The sequence below is a fragment of the Pezoporus flaviventris genome, unplaced genomic scaffold (genome assembly GCF_033815535.1).
Source record: "Pezoporus flaviventris isolate CSIRO_AGI_PZ_B2104156 unplaced genomic scaffold, CSIRO_AGI_Pfla_v1 ptg000007l, whole genome shotgun sequence".
Lineage (NCBI taxonomy): Eukaryota > Metazoa > Chordata > Aves > Psittaciformes > Psittacidae > Pezoporus > Pezoporus flaviventris.
Genome location: NW_026892555.1, coordinates 58,558,127 through 58,578,952, shown reverse-complemented (window position 1 = coordinate 58,578,952; position 20,826 = coordinate 58,558,127).

Below are 20,826 nucleotides of genomic sequence, written 5' to 3'. Positions count from 1 at the left end.
CAAGTTCATATACTTTATAACTGTTTTTTTTCTTTAATCTTTCCAAGACCTCTCTCATGATCCTTTCTTAAGTATATTTTTTGCCACATCCATGCATCCATTATAAAATCAAGGAAGAATGAAAGACTTCCTGAAGGAAATACATAAACATGCACACACATTTATGTATATTTATAAGCATTTGCTAATGGAGATAGCATATAAATAAATATATAAGGAGAAATCTAAATATGTGAATTCAGATTTGAATTAATTTTATTTGTCACCGAGGGAGGTGCTGAAGCCTTGGATTTTAAAGTTGCTATATGTAAGTGCCTAAATCCCACTGAAACACAGGGTCTAGTCCCTCCTGGAGAAGCACACAATGAAATGCAATGATTTTTCCAGTGAAGTGTTAACCTGTATAAACAGAGCAGGCCAAACAAAGTGAGGATGGTAATGCTTACTTGATCTTGGAAACTCCTTTAGAAACAAGTTGTTTAATAGCTAGGTATAACCTTAAACAAAACCAGTATCGTAAGTGACAAAAGATGCATATATTAGGGGAACAGGGTCAAATTATAAATTTTTCTATTAAAAATAAACAAAAATGAATTCAAATACAATTAAAATGTTATAACTGAAATATTTAATTTCAATTAATTTTATTCTGTATATAGTCAGTGTAAATATTAGCCAAGTCCACTATACTGCAAACAGTAAAGATAGATAACTTTTATTGGGTATCACACAATAGCAGAATATCTCAATGTGATCTGTAAAACTCAAAATATTAAAAGGGGTTGTTTCTTAAAGTAAATATTTTGCCTTTCCTATGAGTATTTTTTATTATTATACAGCCACTCTTAAAAACAGGAAGCAGTTCAAGCAAGCTGGTTCAAACAGACAAGGTGGTTTAAGCAACTTCAAGTTTATGCAAGTTCAATTAGCTATAAAGAGAATGCTAAAACCTGGTATTTGACTACATACTGTAAGCAAGGTTTAATCTATTCTATTACACCTTTTTCATTTTATGGGAAGAAAGTTTGGCTGATTAACACAGCTACATGTGTTCTGTGTAACAATTTAGTAAATTAGTGTGGATTAGCTGAGCTGGTATTAGCTTCATGCATTTTACCTGATGTTTGCCTTAAGCTAAACCTAAGAATGATATTTACTAGATCATTTTGGTTTGACTGGTGCAATGTGTGTGTGTGATGTCTAGCTATGTTGACAGTATGCTTATTTCTCATATATTTTTTAAAGGTTTTTTGTTATCACAGCTCATTACCATATTATTCATAGTTTTGGGGTGGTGGAGTTTGGTTTTTTGTTTGGTTTGTTTGTTTGTTTGCTTTGTTTGAGTTTGTTTTTTTCCTTTTCTCATGGGTATAGTGTTATGTATTCATTTTTCTTTTAGGATGATAGTGTGCACAACCACTCCCAAACATTTGCCTCTGCTCTATGAAATAAGGACTTTTCAGTTCGTGAAGTCTTTTCTGCATCATCATTTAAAAATCTCAGGAAATCCATTTTGTAAAACATTCCAGTGTAAATTTACTATCCTTTATTATCCTTTTAATTCTAAAAAACCCCTTGGGGAAAAAAAAAAAAAAGGTCTGAGTAATGTTAGTACCTTATCCTTTATTTTTCTCCATTTTTATGATGGAGTTACTCTCCTGAGCCTAGCAATGATGTAACCAATGGGAAAGAACAGAAAAAGTAGAAATGTTTCCTGCTCAAAAAAAAGAAAAAAAATAAAAAATAAGGCCAGACAAAGAAAAGAAACAGAGAAACAGATAAAGGTATGGTAATTACAAGAAGGAAGGGTTGTTGCTCCCACTAACAAATTCGCAGACACATTTAGGACAGATTCCTTAGGCACAAAATAAAAATGTCCAACTACCTATGTACAACTCCAAAAGATAGTTGTAATACCTGTGCTTTAGAGAACAATGTCCTTCAAACAAGAAGTTGTCCCTTTTGTGTTTTCTTGTCTTCCACTTCATGTGCAATCTCCCTGTTAACACAAAGATATTCCAGCTGAGCCAGCTGAGGGAGCACAGCTGAAAAACTTAAGTGATATAAAGGATGAAATCTGAACCATTCAAAACTCTTTAATACAAAAAGCCATATCTGATCTAGAAGTGTCCTATCTCCTCTTTCCTGACTCAACATTTGATGTGAAGTCACGGACTCATGGTCTCATTGCTCTTCTTCGTCATTACCTTAGCATCATCTCTTTTCTTTTTGAGGATCACTTTACGTATTTATCACTGCTGTTTTTCATTTCTGTCACAGTGAATTTAGTTCTGTTCCCTCCAAATTCATGGAAAATGCTGAAATTTTACTAGCTCACTGACCGTGTGTTATCTTTGCATCCACCTGGCTCATTCCCATCTATCACTTCAGAGCCATCTTAACCTTACCTTACTTATAAACAGCAAAATGAAAACATGTGATTGCAGCGTATCTTAATTACCTTTAATTTATGCAGGACAACAAAAGCTATGAAGATACATGGGAACGGACTGGAGCATGGGCCTATTAGGGACACCAGATTTGTGTTTTAATGCCTGTGCTTCATTGTTGTCTGGGCCATCTACCTCTGGGATGGCGTGCCTGCTCCTGCTATAATTGTACCTTGGTGTGCCACAAAGAGAACTCACCTCCACTCCTTTTCTTCTACCAGTGACAGCTGCATCATTGTCAAGCCAAATTTTGTTTCAAGCACTTTCATTTTTCCTCCTAGGCTATATTTATATTAGTACATCCCTTCACACAACATAAATCACTCTCCTAGCCTCCTTCACATGCCTAATAAAACACATTTAAGCTGCACAGCCTGGCAAACATCAGTCAGTAGCATGTCAGGGCTATCATCAGCAAGGTAAGAACATCAACTAACAGGAGAAGCAGGAGTTGCTGCTTCCCTCCATTTTTTTTTCCCAGGAAAAGGAGTCATGCTGGTCTGCAATCTCCCAACAAGGTCACTGTCGGAAAAAAGGGAAGCTGCCATCCCCTTCAACAGCAAACCGTAGCTAGAAGTAGAAAAACAATCTGAGCAGCCCATGATGAAAAACTGAAACAAGCTTTCTCAGATTTCATCACCAAACGGGCCTGACCAACACCGTGCAGCAGCATTTCACCTCTCAATCCTCAGAAAAGTGAAGACCGAAGTGCAATACTACTTTATCCCAGGAAGCAGGATACCATAACTGCGAGTACTGATTCTGTTCAGGGCTCTGGAAGGACTTACAGCTGTTTGCATAAGTGTAGGCAGACAAGGGCTTACAGGGCAGCTGTCCACATGCAGTGGACAGCTCTGCAATATCTAGTTGCTCAGAGCTTTTAAGTTTGCCATTCTTTATTCTGTTCTCAGCTCCACTGAGGGACATATTAAAAGCACTCAGCTATATCTAAAAGGGTGGTTTCATTTGAAAGTGATTACTTGGCATATAATTTAGTTGGATGTGAAAGGCATCCATGGTACTTGCTGCAGATACTGTAAAAATAGTAATAATAACTGGGGGGGGGGGTTGCACTGGTCCTAGATACATGTATCTGGTTAAATGAATCATTCAGCTGCATTAACTTCACCTGTAAATGAAGACACCTTCCATCTGAGATTTTTCTAACTAAACTGCAGGGCATGATTCATGCTCTGCTCACATTATCCATCTAGATCCTGCTTTTTCCTGGGTTGAACAAAAATTTAAATTAGGAAAAATCAGTTTGTTAAAAGCAAATAGCTTTCACCATCTTTAGTGAAGCACAGAACACAATTTTGGGGAAGGAAAGCTTCAGTCCTCATTTCTTGCTTAGTGCTAGAGAATCTTTCAGCATCAGTGAAAATAAAGGTGAGCTGTTCTTTCCTTTGGTTTGACAAATCAATGATTCAATGCTCTATACTTAATTGACCCATGTAAGTGAGAAAAGGAAGTAAAACAATAAAAGAGAATGCCAGAAATCTAAAGTAATCATGTTTTCCCAGTGATCAATGCAGCAATAATATTTTTAACAGTTAGAAGACCATAAACTGAATACTTGGTTGCTACACAAACCAAATCCTAATCCCATTTTGTAACAAATTTTGTGTTATCATAAAATTGAGCTCAACTGAGGAATATAAATTATTTTGTATTTGTTTACCAGTTTGCAATTATAAATCTAATATTTAAAAATCTGTAACAAAGGGCCTTTGTTTTAAATACCCTTTTGGGGGGGGACAGACATTTTAAGTATAAATGATTTTGCTGGCCCCAAAGAATTACTCTTTTTTTTTTGTTTGGCGTTGAGTCTCTGCATTTTGAGTTTTCCTTGCCAAATAGAAGAGATTTTTAATTCCTTTCTAACTTTTTCATTCACACATTCTACTGACTGTTTTGGTGCAGAAAACACCCATGGGGTGATTTTGTTTGATATTCTGAGTATATCTGGCAGCTCTTTAGCAATGAAACAGTACATTAAAGCTCTGCCAGCAAATTTCTTCAATTTTAAGTTGCATGGCAAAGATGCAGGACCAGAGATTTCTGCTGTCATTTGAGAGTCACTTTAGTGACATAAAGAAGCTTGCTAACTTTCAGTGTGTTGGTGGAAAGTCTACACCAATTTAGGCATTGAGAATTAGCTAGTAATAACGTAAAATTATTAGAAATAATATGAATGTCAGCTCCATTTTTTATTATTGCCATCACATTGGTGATTGAAAAAGCGTAATATTAATATTGGAAACTTTCAGTTCATAGCAGAAGGGAGCAAAGACAATGTGACATTACTATTATGTATGCTAGGGGTTTCAGATCTGTGATTCTTCTCCTTAAAACTAGAATTCTTAGTTTTATGCCTCCTCCTCCTTTTGTAATGCAAACTTTCTACTCTTTATACATGTATTGGATTAACATGTCTTTTGCAATTCAGTAGCCTATCTTGGTGGGGACTCAAAAAAAATTTGCTGTGATAAGTTATACAGCTTTTTTTACAAAAGGCTATCAGATGTCATAAGAGTTCAGCTGAATCACTTAATGTGCTGCTGGAAAATGATTAGATCCAAGATGAGTAAAAATAAAAAAAGGAAAGTACTCTGGAAACTTTGCATGATTTTAGTTCTCTAAGATTTAATTAGTCAACTGGCTTTGATCAAAAGACAGAAATCTCAACAGGCATGCACTTTTATGGAAATCTCAACAAGAACATAACATTTATGTAGCATAAGGTTTTAAACGCGCATCTGTTTGGAGGATCTAGGGAAAAGAAAAGGAACATTTAGAAACTTTTTAATGGTTTGAGAAAATGGTTCTTTTCTCAGAATGAAATACTTTTGGCGCAGGCTCCTTTCCATAGAATCTGTGCACCATGATGAAGCAGACATTTAAAAATGAGGTAAGAAATGCAGTATTTGAGAAGCAACAGAGGTAGATCATGGTAGTGAAAAAGCTTATAAGTATGGTGTGTAATTCTGAACCTAGTAAATAGTAGCCTGAAATTCTGAAAAACTTAGCATCTCCCTCTGATTTCCGTACTATAAGGTCTCAAGCTGATACATATGAAAGGGTAATATCCAATGAAGTCACAAGGAAACTTCTTTTCTTACTGAGGCTCCAGTCTAGCTCCTGAATTGGAATCTTGTCATCCAATCTGTGAGGGTGGGTTCACCATCCCTTGTTGCCGATGACACTAAATGGGCTGATTATTCAGAGGCAATGCTCTTTGTGACAGACCTGTTGTAATTTTTGCTAGCACTGCAAATCCCACCTTCACCTGTGACAGTAGTAACAGGTTAGTGGGTGATGGAGAACTTGGCCTAGTTTAACTATACGTCTGTATTATCTGGATCTATCTCTACACTTCAGCAGTCAAAGCAGATATAATAGGGTAGTAAATTTAATTTTAAATCACTCTGGATTTTCTTTGGCATTCTTGAGACCTGTTCACTGATAAACACCCATCTGAAGTATTTCTTGTTGAACGTGGCTCAAATGACATTTAGCTTGAGCATGAAACTCTGAAGATCAAAATTTTTGTATCTCACCACGCCCACCCCAACATTTATGTAATGTTTTAAAGCTCTCCAATCCCTTCAAGAACTATTACTCTGTTGGGAGCTGACTTTTGTTGGTGGTGAGTACCAGCTGGTTCACAAGGAAGATGAAAATCTTTGCATCTGAAGATTACTAATAGATTTTCTCAATGTAAAGAAGAATCTGAATACTATAGCCACATGGATCCTTCTACTGCTAGGGTAGAAACAAAACCTAAAGTTTCAGCTAGCTAAGTTTATGCCATGGTTGTATTTTCAGTATGTGAAAACAGTCTTTATTATCCTCAAAGTGCATACAAGAGAAAGCGGAATGCAAAGGAGGCTGCTGAGAAAAAAAAAACCAAAACATCCAAAACCTCAACAGTGGTAAGTAAATAAATCACTGTACACTTGTGCATAAAGTTAATGTACAGTATACAATGGAGTGCAGCAGCTTCTGTTCCTTTTAGACAATTTTCAGATCCTCTAATAAGTTTATGTTTTGGGAGGTTTTTAGACATGGATCAGGTATTGTCTGCTAAAATGTTATTTATGGTTGCTTCATATATGAAGCAAGTTCTATGAATTATGAACTTTCTACATGCCTAAATACTTTTGAAAGCTGTTAGCCAGACAGTTCCAACACCTCTTCTCTACACATTTTATAGATTATTCAGGAACAGGAACTGTGGTATGGAAGTCTTGTTAAGCCTAGTATTGTTTGAAAAATAGGGGGAAAAAATGCAGTGAGGTAATATAAGGTTACATTCAAGTTCCAAATCCACAGAACCCTGAAAAAAGGGCCTTTTAGAGAAAAGGCAGTGCAGAGTTATTTCTGAGGAGCTTGCATTTGTCCTTTTTCAAATTCTGATGTCTAAAATGATAAGCATTGTGAAGGAGAAAGGAAGAAGAAAAGCATAATCCAGATTTTTTTCTTTCATGTTAATGCTTATCTCTACATCTACTGCTCTGGTATGTATTGTTTGGGAACAATTCTGTGCTGATACAGGATTTCGGTCATAACATGAAGTGCTGATGCCTACCCAAAGCTTGTTATTGAAGTTTCATAAAATTCATAAATCCAATAAACATGATTTGAGAATATTACAGCATTTTGCCTTTGCTGTTTTCAACAGGAAATATATTCTAGATTAAAAATTTGCAGGAAGCTCAATTTTGAACAACAGTCATGAATCTCTCCCCTATCCCTAGTCATGCATATAGTGGAATTTAACACAGACTAATTTGTAAAAATGCTGACATATGCATACAATTTTCTAACATGGCAAGTTTTCCATCACTTAATTTGCATATCTCCCAGGAACGTGGGTGCTCCATTATGAACACACAGCTTATATGTCCCCAGACAGCAATAACCAGTCATTGGATTGCTGAAAAACTGCAAATGTGCCCAAGATAATGCTGCAAGTATTTGGACTGATATTGCATGAGGAAGTTGGACAGAGAAATACAAAGGAAGGCATTCATCCATTTCCAGATTATTTCATGCTTGGCATTACAAAATGTATTTTAATTGTTATGATGATGAACATAAATTAAAAAGATTTGTCAGTTTGCTGGTACTGTTTTATTCTGGGGAAAAAAAAACCATACAGCTAAAATGTCATGATGCTTAGAAAACATCTGTTCTAACAGATTATGACTAAAGAAACTCCAACCTCACTTTGTTTTGTAATTGTTTTTTATGTCTTCCAATCATTCTTGATGAATGTTAAAAGCTGTTAGTCAGGGGAACTTAGGGTTTCAAAGCCAAATTTGCTTTCAGAAGATCTTAGATGGGTTGGACACTTACTGGGATAAATACAGAAGGAGCCAAGGGGAACGATGGGTACTTGATATTTCCCCAGGCCTGTGCCATTGCAGGGAGAGTTGGGAAGGAAATAGCCTTGTCTGAAAAACTTCTAGAGGTTTGTTGTTCTCCTTAAACCTATTGTACATCAGAAACCAAAGCACTGTAAATTAAGTCACTCTTCTGTGTATGTACTTCTTTTGCTGTCATCAAAAAGAATATGAGGGAGATTCAAGCTGTCTGATTTTCTTCTAATTTATTACTGGGTGATCGTTCATCTGCATTGGTCTTCTTGAAATAGAATTGGTCTCTACTTCTGAAGCCAATCTCCCTGGTCCCAGCTCAGGCACTGTCACAGATGACCAAAGTCAATGAAGTGGCAGCAACCAGTAGCAGCTGGAGGAATGTGACCCCCTGAGGTGCTGTTGTTGGCAAGGGGAAATGGAGGTCTTTTCCTGATCTACTGTTAGTGCTCTTTCACCACTAACAACTGATAAGTCATCTTGCACCCAGTAAAAGGGACTGAAGGTTTCTTTGGGTAGCTCCTCCTTATATGAACTTGCACCTTCCGTAAACTTACGGCAGGCACTGAGTAGCGTAGGGGACTGCAAGCACAAGGGGGTGTATCTTTTTTCCTCAACTAATTCTGTTTTGATACCTCAGGTCTTAGTGTAGGACAGGATTTAGATGCTTCAGTAGGGCAGTCAATTTCTCTGAAAAGACTAGGTGTCCAGTGTTGTTATTTCAATGAATTCATAGTCAAAGTTATTTTCCTCATGAGTACTTACTTATTTTTGATTCAGGTAAAAACAAACTCAACTACCTCTGTCTGTGACAGATATCGATAAATCTTTCTTATTTCTGTCTGCTAAAATGGGAAGATGAAGGGAAGAATGTAACATATTTTATCTGAAATCAGTTCTTAATTCAATTAGAGCTTCATCTCAGCCCAAATGAACTTCCTGGGCTTTTTGCCACAGACTTTAATAAGGTTAGAATCAGACGCATAACCCAGTTTCTTCTTTCTCCCAGATAACCAATTAAAATATTAAATATCTCAGGGTGAATGCTTCCTTCTCATCTACCTGTCCCTTGATATTGTGTTATCACTTTTTCTTCTGCCTTTCATTAAGTTTTAATTAAGAGTTCCTTTGTGTGTAGGTAAAAGGGGGGCTGTTTTATTTTAAAACTTTAGAGAAAAGATTCAGTTTTTGATGGTTTCTAAAAAGAGAAAAAATATGAACTTTTTTTTTTTCTAGTGGAGGCTTAATCTACCAAATGTGCTTGCCTGAGGATGAATTGGGAAATGAGGTGACGAATAAGGGATATGAGAGCAAGCATGCACTCTCCTCTTTTAATTAAAAAAAAAAAAAAATCATTTGATTAATAAGAATTTGGTTCTCATCAAGGTTCTCCAGAGAAAATAAACCTCCTATTTCACAAAACGCCCATTGTGAAAACAAGATTAATACTACCGATTGTTGGTTTTATTCCTGAAACCTCATTGCATTCATATCCATTCATTCTTTTCAAAGCTGTCAGGCCGGTGCTTATTATTTTACATCAGTGGCAACTAAAAGTAATCCCTTTTGATCCAGTTTGTGGCATTGGTTGTGTGCCTGGCAATGCAGGTGAAAAGAATGTGATACCAGGGACTACAGATTCACGTAAGAGTGAAGGAAGAGATGTGGGCAAAGCAGCACCTCTAGAAACATGCTATAATGCTAGTATGTTCTTATATATAGAAAGAAGATATTTACTTTAGTGGTGGAGAGAGGATAGGAAAGAGAAAGGGAATAATTTGGCTTGAAGTAGGTACATAGCCTGGCTGCTACTTGAACAGATGTATATTTTTTTCCTTTCAGGTAGATATTTGAAAATCATAACTTTGGTCTAAGCAAAGTTTTTGCACTACAATTACTGGCTTAGGCTGTATGTGCAAGGTGAAAAAGATATTAATTATCTCTCTTCTGTGCAGGTACACACAGCAAGATGATAGCTGGTGATCTTTGTTAGGCATCTGAAAAATACATATAAATAAGATGTTTACTTGGAGTTAATATCTGTAGGGGGATAGAAAGCAGAAAATAAAATCCCACCCACTCTACTGACTTGCTAAGTCAGTAAGTTATTTCTAACTATGTTCAATGTAATTAAGTCAACTAACTTTTTTTTTTTTTTTGTAAAAACCTAAATTACACTGTCTAGGGTGTTAGATGCATGACAGTGATTCCTGCTCCTTGTAAGAATTAAACTGTTGTCTGCTTGCAAGTTTTTCTAATGGCAAAAATGTCCTGTGAATTCATCATGGCCTTGTTTATTGATCTCTCTAGGTCTCCAGGCAACATTGCAGACTGATCTGAAACTTCTGTCTGAAATGAATATTGAGAGATTTAGAACTGACAAACACCTTTGTGTAATTGATCACAAAAACTAGCTTAAACAATATATCGGATGCTATCATAGCATTAACTTTTCCCTCTAATAAAGGTGTTTGAGCATTTTCCTTTTTCTTTCTGTAGATGAAGTAAGGAAAAAAAAGAATTTTTCTCAATACAGTATTGTTCTGTGAAATCTTCTCCAGCAAATCATTTTATCATACTGATACTTCTTCTGTCTGAAAATCAACAGGGAACATTTTCTATGCACTGTACATCTTGGACAAATTTCAGGGTTTGTATTTTTGGCCATTGTCACTCTAGGGGCAAGAATTTAACATTTGGTTAGTTTAATGAAATGGGAGCCATAGAACAAGATATTATTTGCAATCCAGTGACCCTGGCTAATTTTAGTAGCCCAACTCTATATGACTTGAGCAAGAAGTTGCTGAACCTTGCTTATTGATACTGCTGATCATAGCTATGCCTTTCATCTAGAAAGTGGTAAATGGACATCCTTGGATAAATTTAAAACCATATCAAAGCAAATTAGTGCTTTTTATTTAAAAAAAAAAAGTTATTAAAAAAAAAGGGAAGCTTTTATTTTGTCTGTATTGGCTTCAGCCAGCTACAGATGACCTACATAAATTTTCTTCTTTTTTCAAATGATCTAGGTGATGGGAGGCTTTCATTTTTTTCCGTTAAGTTTAAGAGACTGTGATTAGAATGGAAAAGTACTGTTTAGATATCAATTTAAACAAGAATGAAGAGATGGATAAAGGTACTGAGTCAAACTGAAAAAAAAGCCTTGTACTTCATCTGTTTAACAGGCTTGCAATCGAATTAGGTTTTGTGTTACTAAATATTAAATTCTAAGCTGAAGTAGTGTATCTGGGCAGAACTTAGAATCATAGAACTTGTTCAGTGAAGAAGAAATCAATGTCACAGACATTTATCTCAAATCAGGTGCTCCTTGATGTCACTCATGACTATGTGAGTTTTAGGTGTTATTAAAGATGCTGCAGATCAAGGCAAATTTTCCTTTGCCAGAAACAGGAAAAGTTGTAAGATGATCTGTTTATTTTACAGAAAAAAAAAGCCAAAACCAAAACACAAAACCATGTGGGTTTCTGTTTGTTTGTTTTTTCTTGTTTGTTTGTTTTTGTTTTTAAATTCAACAAGGAAAAGATAGAGATCCAAAACCCCCCAATTTATTATAATATTCAGGTATTTTGAAGAGAAGTACATGAGCCTAAGGTGATTCATATTATGCATACAAACTGTTTTTTCTGTATTTGGGGAGTGTCCTTGAATGACCAAGTTTATATTTGTGCACATATAAAATAAATCCATTCCTCTGGAAAACTGGCACATTTTTTCTGTGCAGATTTAGGATCTGCTTCCTTTATTTCTAAATTAATTATTCTAAATGTTAGCAGCAGGTTTTGGAGTTGCTTTAAGCTAAATAGTAGCAGTCAAACAGTATTTCAGAAATGGCTCTGATAAAATATCTCAAGTAAAAGCGAAGGCAAACCCAGTTCTTCTTCAGCTCAAAACTTAGTTTAAATTGATATATTTCACTGGCTTAGTGGTAGGGTAGTAACATGTCTGCAAACATTACAGTGAATGTGCTGATCTGTTAATAGTAAATCCTATTGAAATTATGATAAACTTAAACTGATTATTTATTAAAATCTACAGTATACCTTGGAAAGATTTTTATTATAAAGTGCATGCCAACCTACTATTTTTTAGTGAAACAAATAGTAATCAATTACAAAAGGAAATTGCTTCTACTTTTGAGCCATTCTTGTCAGTATGAATGACCAAGATAAAATAGTAAGTGCTACTAATAGCAATTTAATGACATGTGAACAAAGAATAACACTAGAGCTCTTATGAAATGGCTGATCTGTCCAGTGGTTTATCAGAAATACAAATTTTAAACAGTACAAGCACAAACTGTATTTGTTACAAATTTTTATTGTAAATCTGATCATAATACAGATATTTTTTAATCCGATTTTAATTATACTGTAGTAATTCTATCCATTTTCTGTCTCTCTGTCAAATCTTGTGCTAATATAACATTCACACTTCATATCTGCAATTTCTGAAAATTTAAAGCTGTTATTATATGTAATGTTAATATTTGCCACTTTTCATTGTTTATGAACTGATTGTGCTTTGTTGTGCAAACTGAGAAAACACTATGAGAAACCTTGTATCTTATCTTGTCTGTTTGTTAGTTTCAAAGTACAACCAAAACCCTAATATAGTTAACTGCACTATAATTTTTTGATTGATCAATTCAGAGCCTACCCTGTGTTTTTGAAGCGTGCACTGAACAACATGTATTTCTTTGGTTTCTCTTGTTCTTGCTGTTTTCTCATTAGGATGCTTAAGGATTTTGACTGAACTGGTGGGAATGAACATAACTAGGAATCGGAAATGTTCCCAGTCAAGGTTTTCTTGTCACTGAACAAGACCTTGGCTTCACCTTTCAAAATCCAGTGGACAGCAATCTAAAGTGAAATTCTTCTGCTGAAATTGACGGGAACTTAGGTACTCCAGGCTACTGGAAGGACATCTTATTATTAACCCTGCATTTATGAAGACATTGGATTTAGGGCATGATCCAGAGCCCATTGTAGTCAATGGGAGTCTTTTTCCATTGACTTCAGCGGGGTTTGGATCAGGCCTTTACTTCCTAAAATGAATTGAGTCCCAGAGGAAGTCTGCTATAAGCAAGTGGCATCCTTTCCTGAGATCTTAGAAGATGCTGAAGAGACCGGTATACTCATACTTTGCTCATGAGTATGGTTATGTGTATGGCTCATTTCCCATGGGGAATCCCCAGCGTATCTTAAAAGTAAAAAACCATTTAAAGTCTAAGAATTACCAGTCACATTCAAAATAGTTTGTCTAGCAAGCATGGCTTCATATTCATATTGATAAATTATGAGAAACAATGTCGATAAATTTCTGAATATGTCTTAGTTCCCAAGGGGAAAGGGAGAATTTAATTTTAAAACTCCCAGAAGTCAAGCGTGTGAATCCTTAAAATTCAGAAATAAAAAACAGTATCACTAGAGACTTCATTTTGTGTGACAATGGCTGTAATGAAAACTAATAGTAGCAACACAAAGTCATTGATTTTTCTATTGGAGTGAGCATTTTAAAAAGTTTTATTTCTATAAAAGGGATCTAAATGTGCTACAAAATGGAAAGAAATTAAAGGATTTCTTTAAAAAGAACAAATAGTAGGGGGTTACAGAGTTCCTGTTTTGTTGTTGTTGTTTTTCCTGAATAAGTTTAAATAATTTTTTTAAGCTAAAGAGCAGGTAGAAGAAATTTAAATCCTTCCCTACCTGTTGAACTTGTGTACTTTCCAAGGAGAAGTTCTATTTCAAGTCATGTAAAAGTCTGAAATCCTGAAGGCCTGAAACCATAGTCTGAGCAATGACTTCAAGGCTTTTGGGTTCATAGGCTTGATAAGTTACGTTATGTAGGCACATAGACATCTGCAGGACTGTCTCTGCCTGAGCTAGCTGCTCAAGATTTCCTTTACAGATAGCAACTTTATAGCAGAAATCTTATTATGCTCATGCAGTTGTTTGAAGTCTGTCTGACAAACTATGCCTCAAAACTGCCTCTATCTCTCCACTCATTATGAGAGGAATAAATATGACAACTCAAAACATGTATACATTCGCACGTATGAGTTGCTTCTGCATCCCTTCAGATGCAAACTAAGAACCTTAAAAACCTTGTGATCAGGACTAACAGAAAGCCTGCAGTCAAGGCTAGAAGCCTTTTGACTTCTAGAAATCCTTATTGCAACATTGAGAGGAACTGGACACAGACAATTGCAAATTCCACATCTCTAAACCAAATTATTTGCAAAGGAAAGAAGAGGGAGCCTGAAAGATTTCTGTCAGATGTTCAGAGACATCTCAAGTCCAGACACTCCTGATACCTTCTATTTTTTCTCTTTCCATGTGAGGGTGTTTGTATCTTCCATTTCTGGCTGGCAGCCTAAAGTTTCAGTCAAAAATTGTCATATTTTTAACAGAGAGTTCTGTCCTCCTTTCTTAGGCATAATAAGATGCATAGAGAGAAATGAAATGTCTCTGAAAATTTTGTTTTACCTGGAATGTATGCAGAGACTTACCTGTAGTATGTGCATAATATTTGACAAATATAATAATCTCTAGTGAAAAAATAGTATGGGGCAGGCTGTTGGTGCTTCTGAGGCTGTTCCATCCTCTACAATAATTCCATAAAGGTACAGTCACCTGTCTCACGGCATCTAAGCTTAAATGGAAATGGAGCTGCTTGAAAAAATCTTTTCTGGAAATATAATGATATAGTGGAACTTCTTAAGAATTCTTGCTTTTACATCTAATCCAAATTTCTTTTCCCATTACAAATTGAATTCATTAGTCTTGTTAGTTAAGACAAATTTTATAGGAAAATTTACAGTCAATGCATTGTAATTTGGATCATTGTTTCACCTGATAATCTGTCTTCTTAGGAAAATGTTACATTTATTTTTAGATGACTCTTGTCATAGTTCATGTCTCGATTGGTGTGACCTTTTTTGACACCATTTAGGCAGTTTACAATGTTGTATAGGTCAAAAATTATCTTTCAACACTGGAAAGGTACATTATTAAGTTTTGAAAGTTATATTTTGTGGGACAGATTGGTATGACTATAGTTTGTAATGCAACCAAACTGTAAATCTGAATATGTAAAATGGAAATATGGTCTTGAGATTGACTTTGGGCTACCAGTTTCTGAAGGTTGCACTTGTGTTGTATAGTTTCCTAATAAATGTTGCACTCACTTGTTCTTTTATAGTCTTTTCAGTTTATTATTTTCATATTACTAGTTCTTAGACTTCATGCAGGAACATTAATTAAAACTGTTAATATATTACCTGCTCTAATGAATCTTTTTTTCCTCAAATATATTACCTGCTCTAATGAATCTTTTTTTCCTCACTTGCAAGAGAATGTTGGTGATATGCGTCTTTATATTCTTAAAAAAAATCCTACGATAATACTACTGAAAAGTTTTGGAATTTTTTTCCTTCATATTGTGTAAATTACTTCTGTCATCTATGTTATTAGATTTTAATTCAGTACAGATGAGTTAACAAACTGTGAAGGGCGCACACTATAAACCTTTCAACAGCTTTGGCAAGAAAAGGCATACAAGGAAAATATGTGTGCAGGGATGAATGGGATTTGGAGGATCAGGAGTGTGAGTGACTGATGTTACAAAAGAAGGACTGTATTTAGTTTTATGATGATGAGTTACATCTTCAGCTTGAAAAGGAATCTGCATATGTGTGATAATTCAAAGTGACCAAATTACAGGGATGTCAATAAACTTCCTTTTGTCTACCTATTTTTTTTTCCTTTTCTTCTTCTTTGAAATAACACAGAAATATGAAATGCAAATGTTCATGAATGTTCAAGTATGTTCAAGTATGCCACTGTGCTGTGGTAAATTGCATATTGTCCCAGCTCAGACAGTGTGTTCTGCAGAAACTAATATGTCACCTCTGGAACTTCATGTTGTCTACAGACCAACTAAGAGTTTCTGCCGTCTTACCTTTAAAATCGTTTACATTATGTTAGCTGTGTAGATATCTATGAAATTATCACTGTCTCAAATACATCAGGAATATCTTATTGCTATTTAATTAAGAAAATTAATCAAAAATTATGGGGAACTGAAAGTCTATACAGGTTTGTTTTCTCATTGATTAAGGTTTATTTATGATAATAACTCAAAAGCATACATAAAAATAATTCATCCTCTCATATACAAAAAGAAAACAAGTGGGTGCTGATATGAAAATTAATTACTTAAATAGGTATTACACATAGGGATATTGAGTGAAACGTTGGCAAACAGTACTGATTACTTTGTACTGCATCTAATGATTGAAATAAGGATATAAAACAATCTATTACCATGGAGAGACATCTTTTATGAGTCCTCGAGTGTAATAATGTTGATTTTGTACAGAAGCAATGTATGTTAAGAGAGAAACCATATCAAGGCCTCTTAACCTAAGATTTTACACACAGAAAGCAAAATAAGCATTTTGATTCACAGCTGATTGATATTCTCAAATAGATTTATGTCACTGGAAATTAGTTTCATTGCTTAGAGTTGGTATATCCCAGAGTACTAGCATGTAGAAATCTTGAGTTTTGAGAGCTTGAAAGAAAGTCTCACTTTCCATACTCACCTATGCAAGGAAAAAATTGCTGTTTCCTAAGTGAGCTGTGGAAATGTGCTACACGCAGACACACACTCGTTCTCTTTTACACACATTTGAACTATTTGCTATTCACTGTTTTGACGACTCAGTTTCAGTACTTCTGGTCTGTTTCATTTCTCAGAAAAATTTTTGAAAGATGTTCCATGAATTATGTGAATATCAAATAGAGATCTGATTTTGGTATGTGTAAAAGTAAGATGCAGAAATAGCTTCAGTTTCTTTATCCTGCAGTCCCAAAAACACATTTCTGTGATGGTAAAGGCTCTAAGATTATCTGTAGAAGATGTCTATTCAGCCTGGCACTGCTGGCCCTGTTAAATCTTACCCATACAAGCTGATAAGAACTACAGTGGATCAGCCACTACCTCTATTTTGATAGGCACACAGACCTGTATGTTTCATCAGTTTCACCATGCATAAAACCCACATCCTTTGCACAGCTGTGGTGGGCCTCTCCTATTATTCCTGTAACTAGTGAAACTCACCAAATGAAATATTTTATAATTCCTTTCTTCCATATCTTTTATAAATTGCTATCACTTACTTATAAATTCTGGAGCTTAAGTTCTGCATTGTTCGCAACTACTACAAACCGCCAAATGAAGCTGAAAATTATAAATGTCATATAAACAGACAATAACTGCAACTATTAATTTAAATTTCAAATGATCTTGTGTCGGTATTCGACTATCGCTTAATCTCCCAGACTAGCACTGAAGGTGGTGACATTATTTTTGGTTTGGGTTTTGGTTTCACTTTTTGATTTATTTTTTTTTGGTGTGTTTTTTTCTTTTCTTTTTTTTTTTTTTTGTAGAGAATACCCTGCCCTTATATTTTTTTAGGCTATATTAGCTTTGAAACAAAAATTATGTAGAGTAGTTTAGCTTTAGTGACAGACTAGAATATTTTCTTTTCAGTCTGTGCAGCATTAAAATTCTAAATCCTGAGCTTCTAATGTTTAGAGAAGAGAGAGATTTTAGATTAATTACTTTATTTTGAATTCACTTCTACATAACACACTGAAAATACAGAACATAAATTTGTAAGGAAATCTCACAGGTGGACTATCAAACATATTTTGCTTTCTGTCTTTCATAAACTTATCAGGTTAAAAGGACATACAGTTTTCAACAAGATTCCTTTATTTTGTCAGGTACTCATCCGTTTGTGTGTGTGTTCTTAAATTTTGTTTTTGTACTTTATGGCACTATCTCTTCCAGGTTTCTGATTTATTTATATTCCAGGAGTAACCCTGAGGAAAAAAAGCAAGATGGATCTGATATTGCATGTTAATTGCCAGAGCATAGAATAAAGAATAGGTGTTCCTATTGTTGTAGGAGAAAAAATGCATCCTTTTGGCTTCTGGAAATGTTGAAAATATTGTATGCTTTCACAATACCAGATGGTTTCTAATTACTAAGGCCATTGCCTGGAAGACTGTTTTAGTTACTGACAAACTCACATCCTATTTGCATTTAAATGGCTCTCAGATGTACCTAATAGCTTCACAATATGATGTTAGTAGGGATACAATTGTATAGTCCAGTGCTATACAGTAGCTTTACTGAAGTAGCCACTAGCCTGCGGTCTGTATAGAAAATGAACATTTCAGATTGGGTAAGTGTATGTGGCTGTTGCCTAATGACTAGCTACCTTTTACTTCATTCTTCAGAACAGGGTCCCCCCACACACACATACACACCATTAAAAACCTCTATCTTTAACATGACAGACTCTTTCAACTCTTTCATTATAATTTTCCCAGGGCTAATACAGTATTGAATGCAATGAAGTAAAATGAATTGCTTCCAAGTACTACAGGTACTGTGACAAAAAACCTCATTTTACTTAGAACAAAGAAAAAAAATCCATTTCTTTATATAAAGCTTTCATCATAGTACTGCCAAGGCAGAGTCATTATTGCATTTCATCTAAAATTGACTGAACTTTGGTTCAAATATAAATTCTATTTAGTGCAGATTAACTTCATAGAATAGATTGTACAAAACCTGCACTTTGCTTCAAAGGCAAGAGCTTTGCTGTGTTGCTTGTGAATCCTGTGTTGGCAAAAATTTATTTGGAGAATGTGTGTTACATAAAAATATATATATTTCAAAGTTTAGGCAACAACTGCGTAATCCCCAAACTTGTACACTGCTGATCACTGAAATTCAGAAACTTTTCTTTGAATATTTTTTAAAGAATATGCTTCTGGATTTGACTATTCTAAGATCAAACGGCCAAAGAGAATTTTTTTCTGATTTCTCTAATTTAATGAATGTGATAAGGTGGCTATTAAGAGATTATGTGACTCTATCTCCATCATATTCATTTAGAGGCAATCCTTAGATTTTTTCCAGGTACAGCAATTTCCTTTGTTTACAAATTTACTGTAAGATTTTTAAAATTATTTGATTTTCTACTTAGAATCCATAAAAATAAGAAAACCACTAACTCCTTATAGTTCCATTATACCAACTAATGGCATACACTATTAACTTCTGCAAGCTCTTTCTTTTTAATTTCTGTTTCAGTGATAGACCAAAGTATCTATCTATATTGCTATAGCAGGCTTACATATTGTTGCTGTAGAACAATTGCGATGTCAGCAAACAGCAGTGCCGTACTGTCATCATATCAAATCTAATGCAGCGACACGTATTATACATGGGTTTTGTGAACTGTCAGATGAGGTGAGCACATACTGGTGTTAAAGGAAATGTAAAATGGGCTGTTAGTTGCTTGCACAAAATATATTGAGTTACTTTTTGCACTTTTTGTAGGTTAGGGATTTAGTCCACAAAAAGAGGAGCTTTTCTGCCACCTTAGTCCCACTGAAGTCAATGTTAGAAGGTTTACTGAGCAGAACAGGCCACATTTCACCTCTGATATTTACACTCACTGTAAACCAAGTTAGTGACTAAATTAAAAGTTAGTGGCAGCTCACCTGCATCGCTCTGTTTGAAAGAGATAGGGCAAAATTCACCAGATGTGACTGCAGGCAGTTAGGATGGGACTCTTTTTCTGCCTGACTGAGCATTAATCATATTCTGGATCAGGAAAACCAGCTGCTAGAATTTTCACCACCCACACTTTTAAAAGAAATATGTAACTTTGCTGAGGCACATTATTATTATATAACTGGTGGCAGTAGTCCTACAGATGGCAGTTCACATTAAAAAGGATGGAGGCCTGATGACAACTGAGAGTGGTAGGAATTTTTTCTCTGACTTCAGTATGATTCTCGAATGAAATGCTGTCTCTACCTATAGTTTATCTACATCTTGTTTTGCTCGGTTCCCCTTGCAGTCAGCTGGAAGGCATAGGCCTCTCTAGAGAGTGATTCATTACATCCAAAGTCAAGTGTGAAGTATGTGATGGGTGATTCACCTGAATTATTCCCATCCATGCATTTGGAGGGGAATGAAAAACATGACTAATACAGGGAAGTCAGATATCCAAATCTGTAATGAATCTTTTAAATGGGATCTTCAAAATACCATGTTGAAAATCTTAACATGATTAAATATAACAGACAAAAATAAGTCTAAATGTGGTTTCAAGACCCACAGCCAAGTTATGCTCAAGTTTTCTAGCTGAGCAGGAGAGAAGGATGAAAACAGTTTTCCTTGTTAATTCTTGTATCCTATATATGGTGATTCCTACAGTGCAGGTTGTTTTCTCTTCCAGTAGCATTTTTAAAGCCATCTGTATAAACAGGAAGTATTGAGGGCAGAACTCCATTGGTGTCTGACAGCCAAACTGGGCAGGCATATGCTCTATATTGCTGGAGGAATATAAAAGCAGGCATTATCCCTCCCTGCTGTCTGGGAATTGAACAGATCTAAGAACCTACGTAAAGAGATTGTTTACCCAACATATTGGTATGACTCACTTGGTTCTAATAAAAAACTAATTTTGAAATCACTATTGTGATGGCTACCTTTAGGGATATATACTTTCGCAACAATGCTGCAGTAAGAAATATTTGAAATTGATCCTGACTTGAATAAATAATGTCAGAATCTGTAAAGGCTACATTTAATTTCAAGTGCTATTGGTATTGCAAATTGCCCTGCCCAGGGAAAGGAGAAAACGATCTAGTAGGTACTGAATATATATAGTGAGTAAATAGAGAAAAGGAAGGCAACTGTAGACCCCCAGATCCAGGTTCCACATCAGGAAAGTCCAACAATGCAAGCTTAGTGTCTGCCATTCAGCTACATGCACCTTTGGCAGGACTGGGTGCTTAGGGGGCATTCAGGGCAGCAAAGCAGCTCATCTCTTGGGAAATTCAAGCAAAGAAATGTATTCACTGGAGTTGTCCTGATGAAAA